Below are 14103 nucleotides of genomic sequence, written 5' to 3' on the forward strand. Positions count from 1 at the left end.
TTTAGTCTCAAACTTCATCTAGACACTATTTTTGGCTTACCTTAACGTATCTGAGTAGTAGTGTAATCAAAATTATAGATCAGCATAAAATCATGGGATTTTCAATCTAGAAGAGACTATCAAAAATCACTTAGTCCAACTCTGTCACTTTATTAAGCAAGAAATTGAAGATAAGAATAATTAAATGAGTTGTTCAAGATCTTCTTCTTCTTCTTTACTAAATTCCCACATAATAGTGTTCCTACCAATTTCATGTCCATATGCAGTTGATTGGTCCTGTGTCCCAAGCTACAGATGACCTGGCATTCCAAAAATTATTCTCAAGGATCCTTCATTGTTCCTTTTGTCAGTTCCCCATTTTTCCAGCATCTTAGTCTAGAAGATATCAGCCAGGTCAATTAAAAAGGTCAGTTAAGAAAAAAGAAAAAAAAATTGGTTTGAGAATTGGAAATTGTGCTTTATATAGAATTTGTGCTAAACATATATCATACTCCTGGTGAAGATTCCAACCCCCTTCTTTGCTAAAATTCTCTTTGGATTTATAAACTCCTAATTCACATTTTCTTTTCTAACCTATCCACAGATCTTAAGAATTTAATTCAATTTCACCTAAGTTTTTATTAAGTACCTATTGAGAACAGAGCAATGTGATAGATTCTGGATATGCAAAAGTGTTGAAAAAGAAATAGTTTGCCCTCAAGGAATTTATAATCTGGTGTAAACTATGTACATTAACAGCTTTAACATAAATCAGGCTATTTGAAGTCCTTAAAAGTCAATCTTATAAAGCAGTGGTTCTTAAAGTGCCAAGATACTTTTTAGGAGATATAAGAAGCTCAAACTATTTTAATATAATGTTAAGACAGTTTAATTTCAAACACCACAAATATCAATAAATATCACTCATGTAAACAAAAGTCAAACCATTGATTTCTTGAAATCATTGGCAATTTCTAAGAATAAAAAGAAATCCCAAGACTAAAAAGTTTGAAGACCAGTTTTATCAAATCTCAAGAGAAATTTATGAAGGAAGGGATTAATTTATTCTGGAATAGTTTCATGGCACCTGAGCTAAACCTTGAAACAAGGGAAAGATTTCAGCATATGGAAAAATGAGAGAGAGACATATCAGGCAAAAAAGTTGGAAACAGAGGGAAGTAGGAGATAATGGAGGGCAGTCTGGCCATCTGGTAGAGTGTGTGAAGTGCAATAATATGAAATGAGGCTGAAAAAAGTAGGTTAGACCTTGAGTGTAAAGGCATTAAATATTCAGCAAAAGAGTTTATCTTTTATTTTGTAAGTTAGGGGAGCCAAAGATAGGTTTTGAGTGAGTTGGTTAGTAATGGACTGGGAGAGGTAAACATTTAGAAAGTTATTTTAACATTTATTGTAATAAGGAGTAGTTACCAAAACACTGATAACATGACTCCAAAGTCTCTTCTCCTTCCCTACCTCCCTTCTTCTTCCCTCTCATTCTCTCTCTGTCTCTGTCTGTCTCTGTCTCTGTTTCTGTCTCTCTCCTTCTTTCCTTCCTCAACCTTGAATGCCAAAGAAGAAGGAAAAAAAAAGAAAGACGAGAAAGGGAGGAAAGGAAGGAATGAAGGAAGGAAGGAAAGTAGAGAAGGAGGAAGGAAGGAAGGAAGAAAGGGAGGAAGGGATAGAGGAAGGAAGAAAGGGAGGGAGGGAGGAAATGAGGAAGGGTGGAAGGAAGGTAGAAAGGAAGGAAGAAAGGAAGGAAAGAAGGAGAAAGGGACAGGGGACAGAATATAAGATAGTTGGACAGGCAGATAGAGAGAAGAAGAGAAGGAGGAAGGGAAAGAGGAAGAGAGAGACAGAGATAGAGGAAGAAGAAGAAGAAGAAGAAGAAGAAGAAGAAGAAGAAGAAGAAGAAGAAGAAGAAGAAGAAGAAGAAGAAGAAAGAGGAGGAGGAGGAAGAAGAGGAAGAGGAGGAGGAGGAAGAAGAGGAGGAGAAGGAAGAAGAGGAGGAGAAGGAAGAGGAGGAAAAGAGAGGAAGAGGAAAAAAGGAGAAAAGAAGGAAGCAGGAACAAAAGAGAGAGAGAGAGAAGATGTAAAATAGCTGGAGATAAAGAGACAGAAAGACAGAGAAAGAGAGATAGAGAGATAGAGAGGAAGGGAGGGAGGGAGGGAGGAAGAGAGACAGACAGAGGAAGGGAAGGAGTGAGGGAGGAGAGAAGAGAGAGAAAGGAAAGAAAGGATGAAAAACAAAGAAAGGATTAAGACAGCTGGCCAGCTTTTTAAATTGATATTTGAGAATTCCAATAAGGATTTCCTGGACCTATTGTTTACAGATTTGGAAAAATTGATTATGAAAATGAAAATTGGAAGCAAAGTAGTAATGTATGATTGGTAACTAGAATTAAATATGAAAAGAAATGGAAACAAAATGAGAACTTCAGAGACATTAGATTTAAAATACCACCACATTTCAGGGAATTGAGTAACTAAATACGTAGGTTGGACAGAAACATCAAGAATCCAGACACATGAGACAATTCCAAGCTATCCTAATAGGTACAATTATTCAAGCAAGGAAATGGAAATTCCTGTGACAGATAATTGCCCAAATAATAAAAAAGTATTTGAGTGTTCATAACTTGAATAAGTCAAACCTCTTCAAGAAATCCAAGTATACCAGACATCAATGAAAATAATTTTTCTCATTTATCAAGAATTGAATAGAAAGTAAAAAAAAAAAACAAAGGGAAAAAAAGAAGTAGTTTTTAGATTTCATTTTTAAGTTGTTTATATTCAGATTTGGGTTTAAAAATTGAAGGCTCTATAATTTTATTGATTTCCATATTCCTAATGCCAATGCAGACTATGTCCTCCTCTTATTTAGTATATGGTCTTAAATATTGATATATCCTTGAGATCAATCTTAGTGATGAGTTTTTCTACACTGGGCCATGCACAGCAGGCATACAGTCCATCACTAGATCCATACCCACATATAGTGAAGCTTTCTTAGATTAGTAGGATCAGGCAGAGCTTTTTCTCTGCTGGCGGAACTCAAGGTCATCAGCATATCATGATGAGGCATCAGATAAGAGCTATAGTAACATATACAAATTTAAATATATGGATTATATAAAATTATACATATATGTAAACATATATAGAATAAAAAGATGAGTAGCAAACCAAGTACACCAATTAATAATAATTGAATTTATGACATCTTCATTAAAAGTCTGAGTTTGAAAATAGAATTAGAATGAAATAATTTGGAAATGAAGTAATAATAGAAAATTGGAAAAATAAGAGTATTTTAGCATCCATCTGGGGAAAAATTAGTTTAATAACTCCCTTAAACTATTTTTGAGAAATAAATTTCAATAAACACTTAATCAGTAAAGGTAAAATTTGTCATGCATTCTCAGAAAGGGAGTCAAAATGATCTAAGTATGTACACAGATAAGTGAATATGAAGGTAAGGAAAAGAGTGATGACAATTTGGAGGATCAGGTAAGACCTCTATTAAGAAATGGAGATTGAAGGAAATCTTGAAGTAGCTGAGGTAAGGAGTGGGATCTTTCTTGGGACAATGTTCAAAAAAACAAAGGTGAGAGTAAAGGGTCAGAATGTATAGTCAATATAGAATGATAGATTGGAACCAACTTGTAAGGATCATTCAAGAAGAAGAGTTTATATTTTATCCTAGAACAGGGACTCTGAATTTATTTACGTTATAGACCTCAATGGCAGTCCAGTAAAGACTATGATATCCTTCCTCAAGTTATCATTTTCAAAAATATAAAGTAAAATATACAAGATTACACAAGGAAGCCAATTATATATATATATTAAAAAGAGTTATCTTTGTGTGTGGATGAAATGCAGCAGAGAGTAACCCATGGCAGATGAGTAGACTGGGGAGTCAAGTGGTTAGTGAATTTGAAGGAAAATCCAAAAGAAGAATCAATATATATGTTGAAGTTCCCTTATATAAGGATTTAGTGGGTGGGTGGGTGGAGAGAACACTTGTGAACCATGTGCTGAATTCATTGAGGAAAGGAAGGGAGTGACTTGAAATTCTATGGCGCATAGCTTCCAGGATTTTGATTGGGCAGTAGAGATGAATTATATGGACCTCAAAGGAGAGGAAAGTATTGATTGATAGGGAAAGAACTTAAAAATGGCAATGGGGAACAAGAATCCTCCCACTTTCTTTCATTGACCAGTGAGCCAACAAGAATGAATGAAGATGCAGCCATATTAAAAAGGAGAGCAATTAGTGCCTATGTCACTGAGAATGGTGTGTGACAGATTTCATTTATCACTAGAAGATGGAAAGAGTAAGAGTGGAAAAAATTTAGGATGAAAGGGAATTTTTTGCCTGTGGAATGGGCATTCTATTGGGCACAGTGGAAGGAGTGGATGGTTTTTGGTTGGAACTTTGAGATGGGAGAGTTGAGAGGGTGAGAATAAGGAACCAGGTGGTGGGGAAATGGGACTTAGATTTTCAGACAGAGAATTGGAATCAATTCCATTTGTTCCATCACAAGGAAACTTCCAATTCCTGTAGCTAGCCTAACTCCCAATCCTGGTATAAATAGGATATGCAAGTATGATAATATTCATTATTGAATGGAAGATACCACTTCTTTTTGCAAAGGAGGCTGAATATCAAGCTGGAGACAAGTGAAGCCTAAGAATAAAGGTACACGATCAGGTGATCAGATGGAAGGCCCAATTTCACCATTCCTAATCCCTTAAAAGGCTAGAAATTAGACAGGAAATAATTCAGCACAAGATAAAAGTTGAACCTCTGCAGCAAGACAAGGAAGGAGAAGGAAAAGAAGGAAACACCCCACCAATATTCTTCTCTGTCTTCTATCAAGGAAAAGGTGCTGTAGGAGATGGATAGCTTGAGGTCAAAGAGAAGGTTGATCCTCTTTGCTAGCACAAATGGAAGTATCACTTTTCCTTAGATAACACAGAACAGAAGATGAAAGGGCACAATCAGGTTTTAAATTTTAATAGATTTCATATAGATATAGAGCTATAATTATATAGAATTCTTCCAAATTATATACATTATTGGAAGACCAAAAAACTATTCTCTCTGTTTTCTCTGTATGTGCATATATATGTATGCATACATATATATACATATACACATACACATACATATACACACACAAACATATTGCTATACATATGTATATAACAAAAACTTATACACATAGGTATATACTATATACTTTTTGGAGTAGTATGTATCTATGTAAATGTTTGAAATATTACATTGCTATACATGTTTATAGGTAAACTTTTATGTATGTCTTGAATGTTAATGTAATATTAATTGTAATATCCTTGAGAGCAGAGACTGTTTTAGCTCTTTCTTTGTGTCCTCAGCACTTAGCATGTGCCTGGTATAGTGAGTTAGCACTTAAAAATGTTTGTTAATTGATTGTGATTAAAAATGGCATTCATAGTTATGATATTGTTTTTTAAAAATACTATTAAAATCGCTCAGAAATTGAGTCATAAAGGATCTCAGGAATCATCTGGTTTAACCATTAGCAGATAAAAAATCCCTTTTATAAAATCCCAGGAAATGGCTTCCAGTCTCTGCTCCGTCTTAGACATGGATCTTTGTCTGCAGAAGTGACCCATTCCACATTTGGATGATTCTGGTTATTAAACAGTTTTTTATATCAAATTTGCATTGGTCTTTTTTTTTTTTTTTACTTTGAGTCATTGCTTCCAGTTCTGCCATATTGGGCTTACTTTAAGAAATGAAATCCTTCCATCTGACAGCCCTTCAAATATTTGAACACAACTTATCAGAATAATATATAAAATTTGGAGACATTCATAGCATTTGCATACCTCCTCTGGAGTTTTGCCTTTAACTCTCACTTGAATTGGAAGTTTAGGTCTCCAAAGTGTCAACTGATTAGTATTATCCTCAGAATTTGAGGGTAATTCTGTTATACTTGGTTTGTAGTGCTATCAGTCACAAGTCTCTACTGGTGTACCTCACATTGACAAGTCAGCCAGACTTCAATTAATTTTTAGAAAAGGTAATATACAAACAGAGTATAAGAATAGTTGTTACAGAATATTGTGTTCCTAATCTAATTAATGCCTGAACCAAAAGGCTTAGCTTACAGAATGATAAGAATAAATCAATTAAAAAAACAAAATAAAACCAACCCCCAACCACATTTTTACTAAAAATGTAGTGTAAGTATTCTTACACAAAAGTGTCAGAATAAATTATTCTTTGCATATCTACATATGTCCGAAGAAATATTTGTATATGCATTAATATAGAAATTAATATATGTTTATATGTACATATGTGATTTTAAATTAGCTGGCATGCATGCATACATACAGATAAACATACACTTATATATACATACATATTTAAATTGAAAACAACACCAATTCACAGAAAAGAAATCAATAACAAATTGTTAAACTAACTAAAAAGTAGACCATTTGTCTGCTGCTATTTTTATGGGGTGAAAATAAGTCCTTGAATAAATTAGAAAAGAAATAATGGCATAGGTTAAACAATTATTAACCACACCCTTGAGTGACCTTTAAAAATCAGTTCAGTCCACAAAGATAGTGGAGACCTTCTCCACAACTACTCCAACAAAAAACAAGGAAAACTAATAGAATGAGTCAGGATCAGGAAATCCAAGGAAAAATCAGTGACTCATTTTTCATCTGAGGTCAGCATAGAGAGACAGAGATCTGCGGGGAGTGGAGACCAGGTCTAGCCAAGATGGCACCAGGCAGAGCCTTCCAATATAGACTGTATTGGAATATCTGACTGTATGTATACCAAATTAAAATGAGCTACTGGATTCAATGCGTTTATGTCTGACACTGCAAGAAATAAGAACAGGAGCCACTGTCACTTGTACCCTAGAACTAGAATCTAGTGCTCACTAAGAAAGAATCCGTTGCCTAGGACCAACCTGAGATTACTTAATAAACTTAGGGAGAAATTTTGGGTAAGTAGTAGGCATGAATCAGGAAAAGAAGTGAATAGCAGAGTCACTCACCCCAGGAGGAGAATAATTTGTTTAAAAGAAGCTAAACTGTAGTCTGCAGTCAAGCAGAGACAAAGACTCAGAAATGACCACAGAGAAGCAGTTACTTATGGCCAGAAGCAGCTTCAAGGAACCAGCTACATTCAGGAGAGACAGCCCAAGCAACGAATTGAAATTACAGAGATTACTGAAAAGAAATAACAATCAGAAGTCCTGTATTATGAATTGCCTTTGGCACATTTTTTTCCCAGAAAGTGAATTTCAGGTTTATGGAGGAGGAAGAAGGGAAATGTTTTGTAGTTACTTTTCTTATTATGCCTTTTTTTATTTTAATAAAAGCCTTCTAAGAGTTAATTATATTTACTTGATAAATTTAAAAATATTTTATTCTTTTAAAAATGTATTTATTTTAAACTTTAATGCAAAACATGAAAAAATAACATTACCATGTGGACAGCAGAACATGAGAGGATTCAAAGTATAAAGCAATAAATTTCCATTTCAAGTATGTTACTTGAATTTTACACATTGTGTTCAAAGCTGTCCATCTTTTTTTTTTTTTAACTTTCTTGTAGTTTTTCTTTTTTTCTCTGCTGTGCTCTACTGGATAATTTTTAGTTGAATGCATACTGATGGGGACTCATGAAATATTGTTTTAGGAATCAGTATATATGTCATTCTTTTTAAACTTATAGTTCAAATATAGTATATAGTATTAGCTGCATTCTGGGAACCTAATCTGGGAGCGCAAGTAGGGTGAGTATTCCAAAAGTAGTGTTCTCAAATATTCGTTGAGTGATTCTTTCAATAAACATTTTTTAAGCATATACTAAAAGCAAAGCACTAAGTTCTGCATTGTGGAAATAATTCAAAGTCCCAATGACTATGTAACTGCAAAAGATGAAGATCTGACCACACTGTTTCCGAAATTTGTCTATGCCCTCCTGTAAGTTTGGTATATATTTGGACCTCATCTTTTGTTCTCTTGATATTATGCGGATACAAATGGAGTATATGGTTTATCTATTGGTTACTTTTCACTCTTTATAATTGAGGAAATAACAAAGGTTGAATAAGACATGCTTTTTACCCTTATTTAATTATTGTTGGGAGATATGGAATATATAAAAATAACTAAAATATCTATATGCCTAGTGTTGTTTTCTAAGTACATGCAAAATGAATAATTGAAGCATTCCGTGAGGTCCTAAGGGGAAAAAAATCATTGCTGACTTGTAGGGTAACAGGGAAAGGGGAAGGAGAGGAAGGAATAAAAAAAATTTGAACACAAGGTTTTGCAAGGGTAAATGATGAAAAATATCTTTGCATGTATTTTGAAAAATAAAAAGCTGTTATATTAAAAAGAATTACTTGTCTCTCTCACTACCCCCTCCCTGAATAAATTAAAATAATTTTTTGAAAAATATCCTTCAATACATATTTATATGTCTGACAAAGCATTTCAACACTATACAAAAAATATTGTAAAGTTTCATTCTGAATTTTAATTCACTTCATTGTCAAGAAATGAGACATGTTTCATCTTAATTATTTTGGATTCATGGATAATTCTTGGATTGATCAGAATTCTCAAGCCTCTCAAAGGTATTTTACTCTAGATTGTTGTTATTCTTTTATAAATTATACTTTTACTCCCAATTATTTCATTCTGTATTATATATATATATATTATATATATATATATAATATATTATATAAAAGTCTTTCCAATTTCCTCTGAGATTGTCTTTTTCATAATTTCTTATGGCAGAATAATATTTCATCACATCACAATTTGTTTAGTTGTTCACTCACAGGAAGACTATCCCCTTACTCGCCAATTTTGGTATACCATGAAAAATACTGCTATAAATAATTATATGCATGTAGATACTTTCCCTCTTTCTTTAATTTTTTTGGTTTGAATCCTAGCAATGATGTAGATAAGTCAAAAAGTAAACATACTTTGATACCTTTCTGGGCATAGATCTAAATTACTTTTCAAAAGGTCTAGGCCAAATTACAATGCTACCAGCATCATACTGTTACACTCTTGTATTGTCTTTGCTTATGTATATTCCTTCAGTGTCTTTTTCTTGTCTTGTTATAGCTACAGCTAGCCTTTCTGGTACTATATTAATAATAATAGGGGTTTAATGGACATCCTTGCATTATCCCTGATCTCACTGGAATGGCCTCTAACTTTTCTTCATTAAATACAGCCTGTCCTTGGTTTTAGATAAGAATAATTTAATATACGAAGGAAATATCCACTTGTTCTTATTCTTTCCATTTTTTAACATGAAATCATTAAATTTTGTTAAAAGCTTTTTCAGTGTCTTTTGATATAATCATGAGGATCATATGTTTTTATTATTGATATTATTAATATGGTTTATTGTATTTATTGTCTTCCTTATTTTGAAGGACTATATCACAGGTATATACCCAACAGAGCACAGATTGTAATCTTTTTAGCAAATATTTTAATAACCTACTTGCTAATATTTCATTTTAACTAATTTTCAGCATTTATCAAGGATATTGGTCTTTACTTTCTCTTCTTTCTTTCTGATTAAGATACCAAGATGATATTTATACTATAGAAAAAAATTGGAAATGTGTCTTATTCTCTTGTTACTGCAATTTATAGAGTATTGGAATAAATTGTTTTATTTGAGTGTTTTGAATGCTTTATAGAATTAACCCATGAATCCATCTGCTTCTACAGATGGTTTTTTTTTGTTGTTTTTGTTGTTGTTTTACCTTTAATGGTACACATATGTCTTGTTTAATTTCTTTTTTTTTCTGATATTGGATTGTTAAATAGTTTAATTTCTTCATTTGTTAAGTGGGCTATTTTGAATTTTTATGAGTACCCACTCATAAAATTTCTTATTAAATTTCTTAAACATATAAATGAGCAAAATGGCTTCTGATAATTTTCTCATCTGTTGTAAATTCTTTTTTATTTTCAATTTACTTTTAGCTTTCCTCTATTTTAATATAATAAAGGTTAACTATTTTATGAGTTTTTAAAGAAAAACAGCAACTGGTTATATTTATTAATTCAATTACTATTTACTTTCAATTTTATTAATATAGTCTTTATTTTAATTTTCAGTTCCAAATTCTCTGCTTTCATATCCTTCCTCACCCATTGAGAAGGCACAAAATGCAATATCAAATTATATATAGGAAGTGATTCTTGTTCCCATGTTTGCCATGTTGTTTTAAAAAAAGGCAAGAAAAATAAAGAAGAGAAAAAATCTGCTTCAGTCTTCAATTAGTTCTCTATCTGGAGATAAATAGCATTTTCCATTATGAGTCTTTTGGAACTGTCATGAATCATTGTATGATGCTACACACAACAGAGCTGCTAATTCTTTCCCTGTTGATTATCATTGCAATATTGCTGTTGCTGTGTAAATAGTTCTCTTGGCTCTGCTCACTCCACTTTGGATCCGTTCATATGAGTCTTCTTAGGTTTTTCTAAAACCATCCACTTCATTATTTCTTACCATATAATAATATTCAATTACAATCATTTGCCATAACTTGTTTAGCTGTTTCCAAGTGTTTAAACATCTCCTCAGTTTCCAACAGTTTGCTACCAAAAAAAGTAAGATCTCCTGTAAATATTTTTTGGATTTAGATCTTTTCCCTTGTTTTAACTTGCAGTTTTCTAATAATTAGTGATTAAGAACATATTTCTGTGATTTGTCCTTGATTTCTTCTTTTGAAAACTACCTGTTAATAACCTTCAACTATTTATTAATTAGGAAATGACTCTTATTTAAAAAAAAAAAGAAATTTAGCTCAGTTCATTACATATCTGAAAAATAACCCTTATATCAGAGAAACTTGTAAATTTTCCCCAGTTCCCTGTTTTCTTTCTAATTTTGGTTTCTAATTATGGTTACATGTTTTGTTTGTTTAAAATATTTTTAGTTTAATGTAATAAAAATTATTCATTTAACCTCCCATAATCTCTTATTTTGTTATGAACTCTTCCCTTTTTCATTGATCTATCAGATAACTTATTACATGTTCCTCTAATTTATTTATGATATCATCATTTATTTATAAACCATACACCCATTTTGAGCTTATGTTGTTATACAGAGTAAAATGCTGGTCTATGCCTAATTCTTGCCAAATTACTTTCCAGTTTTCTTAGCAGTTTTTGTTGAGTAGTGAATTCTTAGTCCAAAAGCTTGAATCTTCAGGTTTATTAAATTCTAGGTTTCTGTGCTCATTTATTTCTAGATATTGTGTGCCCAATTTATTTAACTGATCAACCACTCCATTTCTTATTCAGTATCAGATTGTTCTGGCGTTTGCTAATCTGTGTTTGTGGGTGCTTGTGTTCAACTTCGTTTCTCAAATTCAGGGAGTGAGGTTCACAGGATTGTCAATCTCTCATCCTACAACATGGCCACAAACCCTTTTTATTCCTCTTTGTTTCCTCCTATAATTGTCTTCTCCTAAAAAAAAGATTAAAATAGAATTATCTTTCTTTTTACCTATGCCATTTATTTTCTTTCTATGACCCTTAAATGTATTAGGATTATGAGAAAATATTGGGTTTTTATCCTCTTATTAACATGTAAACAATTCATCTCTATTTCCTCTCATTTATACATGTGTGTACTTTTCATTATTTCTCTTGTCATCTGCATTTCTGCATTTTCATTTCTAAATATCTATTTAGTTATTTTTCATTTTATAAGAAATGTTTGAAAATTCTATATTCTACTGAAGGTATTCTACATTTTCCCCTGTAGTATTATAATTAATTTTGTTAGTTTATCTTTGATTTTAAACCTATCTTTTGCCTTTTAAAGTATTACACTGAGTTCTTTATTTGTACAGATAGTAAGTTTTATATAATTATTTTTGTGATTCATTGGTATTTGAACTTCTTCTGGGCAGCTTGTAATATTTTGGTTCTGACATGAAATCTCTGAAATTTGGCCTTGATGTTCCTGGGAGTTTTCACATTGAGATTTCTTTGTGGAAGTGACCCCATTATGTTTAGGGGAAAGACTTTTAGGTAAATTTTATTTAAAATTTCCTGAAATATAGTATTCAGAATACTTTTTTGATCAAAATTTTGTTTTAAGTAGCTTTATAATTTTTATATCATCTCTAATTGATCTGTTTCACAGAACAGTTATTTTTGATAATATATTTCTTAGATAATCTCCTCCCTAAACCCTTTGGCTTTGTTTTGATAATTTATAAAACATTTGATAATTTTTTATTGTTGACTCATTGATTCTTGTTTGGTCCATTATAATTTACAGAATAGGAAGGTCCTGAGGGAGATTTTTCACTGTCTCTTCTAAGATATTGATGTTCCTCACCATTCTTTTTTCTCTAGCTTTTTCATTCTGTACCACTTACTTTACTCTGTGGCTAGGATATATTTTCTCCTGAGGTTTTATCAAAACTTTTTGTGCAGTCTCTATCTTATTTTGGTTTGCTCCTGAGTGTCTTAAATCATCGTGTTTAAAGTTTTCCTTAATTTGCTCATTTGGGCCAAATTCAGAGAGACTGAATGGAGTGTAAATGAAGGTCCTATTTGATCCTATACATAGTGGAGTAAACTAGACTCCCCCTTCAAGTGACCTTGGGAATACTGTAAGATTTTGCATGGGGTCTTCCTCTTGTCTCAAAAATCTAGGACCTTTCTCTGCTGTAAATTTTTCCTGTGGTCTTTTTCTCCTATTAATGAATTTAGTAGGCACTCCTGTATTTGTTTTTTATGACTAGATTCAGTAATTACTTGGCCTGCATTTTGTCCAGGGATTTTCTTTCCCAGTTTGGTTTAGGCCCCTTGTTTCTGCATTTGATCCTTCTTGAAACAGAGCTGTTTTCTCTACAGTTGAGCTCATGATTTGTTTGATTCCACTTGGAACACCTTGAAGCTAATCAGGTTGACAATAATGAGTTTTGAAAAGACATAGGCAGACTAGCTTAGGTATGAGGTACATCATGCTTTAGAATAGTCTAGGACTTCCAAAGCTGTTCTCCTGTACCCTTGATTTTTGGAAAGGCTGAAATTTAGCTAGATGTGCTGCAGGACTTAAGCCCAGAGTGCTTAAGCTGTCTGAAGGTGCTGGGGAAAGCTGCCTCTTCTCAGCCTTGTGTACTTTTCTCTTTTCTTATCATTAACCCAGCTAATGTTTCAGAACTGTATCAAATAATATTGAATCATCATATTTTTAAAGGAGAGATAGCGCCTATTCCAATTACTTCTTTTGGGGGGTCTTATTTCTATAGCTAGTATTTCTAGAACAAAATTGAATAATAGTGGTGATAATGGGGATCCTTACTTCCCCCGATATTATTGGGAAATTTTCTACATTATTCTCATTATAGATAATATTTGTTGATGGTTTTAGTTAGGTGAAAAGACTACTGCACAAATTGCCAGAAGTTCAATGATGAATTAAAACAAACATACAAACTGACTTTGGGATAGGCTACTGACTCTAGAAAGGTAAAGCAACAGAGATATGGATTCAGAGACATGTAGTTGTAGGTGGAAGGGAAAGTAGTAGTCAAGATCTGTACATAGCTCATGGAGACTGAAATGGTGTATTATTTTCACCAGTTTTTAGGCAACATAGAGGACTAAAGCTTTTTCTCTGAGCTGTGTTGAAAAGAATAAAATAAGGAAGTATTCATTTATATTTATTGAAAAACAATTTAAATTCCTTTTCTGTTGAAATTATATATTAACTCTATCCTACTTTTTGTTTAGGTTCCTGTTGGTATGACAAGAACTAAATATTTAGATCCCAGCTATCTTTAGAAATTCCTAGTTTCACTCTGGGGTGTGGGCTTGAACTATGGTAGGTATATTTAGCAGGGAATATCCCACAAAACCGAATCCTAAGCACATATTGAAAAGATTATTACTATAAGAAGGTTGGATTTATATTGGGAATGTAGAATTAGAGAATAAATATATAAAATTTTTGCCAAAATACATACATGTATGTTTTTTTATTGAAAACATATGAATATATGAACCTTTCTTTGTATGATAAAT

The sequence above is a fragment of the Antechinus flavipes genome, chromosome 2 (assembly GCF_016432865.1).
Source record: "Antechinus flavipes isolate AdamAnt ecotype Samford, QLD, Australia chromosome 2, AdamAnt_v2, whole genome shotgun sequence".
NCBI classification, from domain to species: Eukaryota; Metazoa; Chordata; class Mammalia; order Dasyuromorphia; family Dasyuridae; genus Antechinus; species Antechinus flavipes.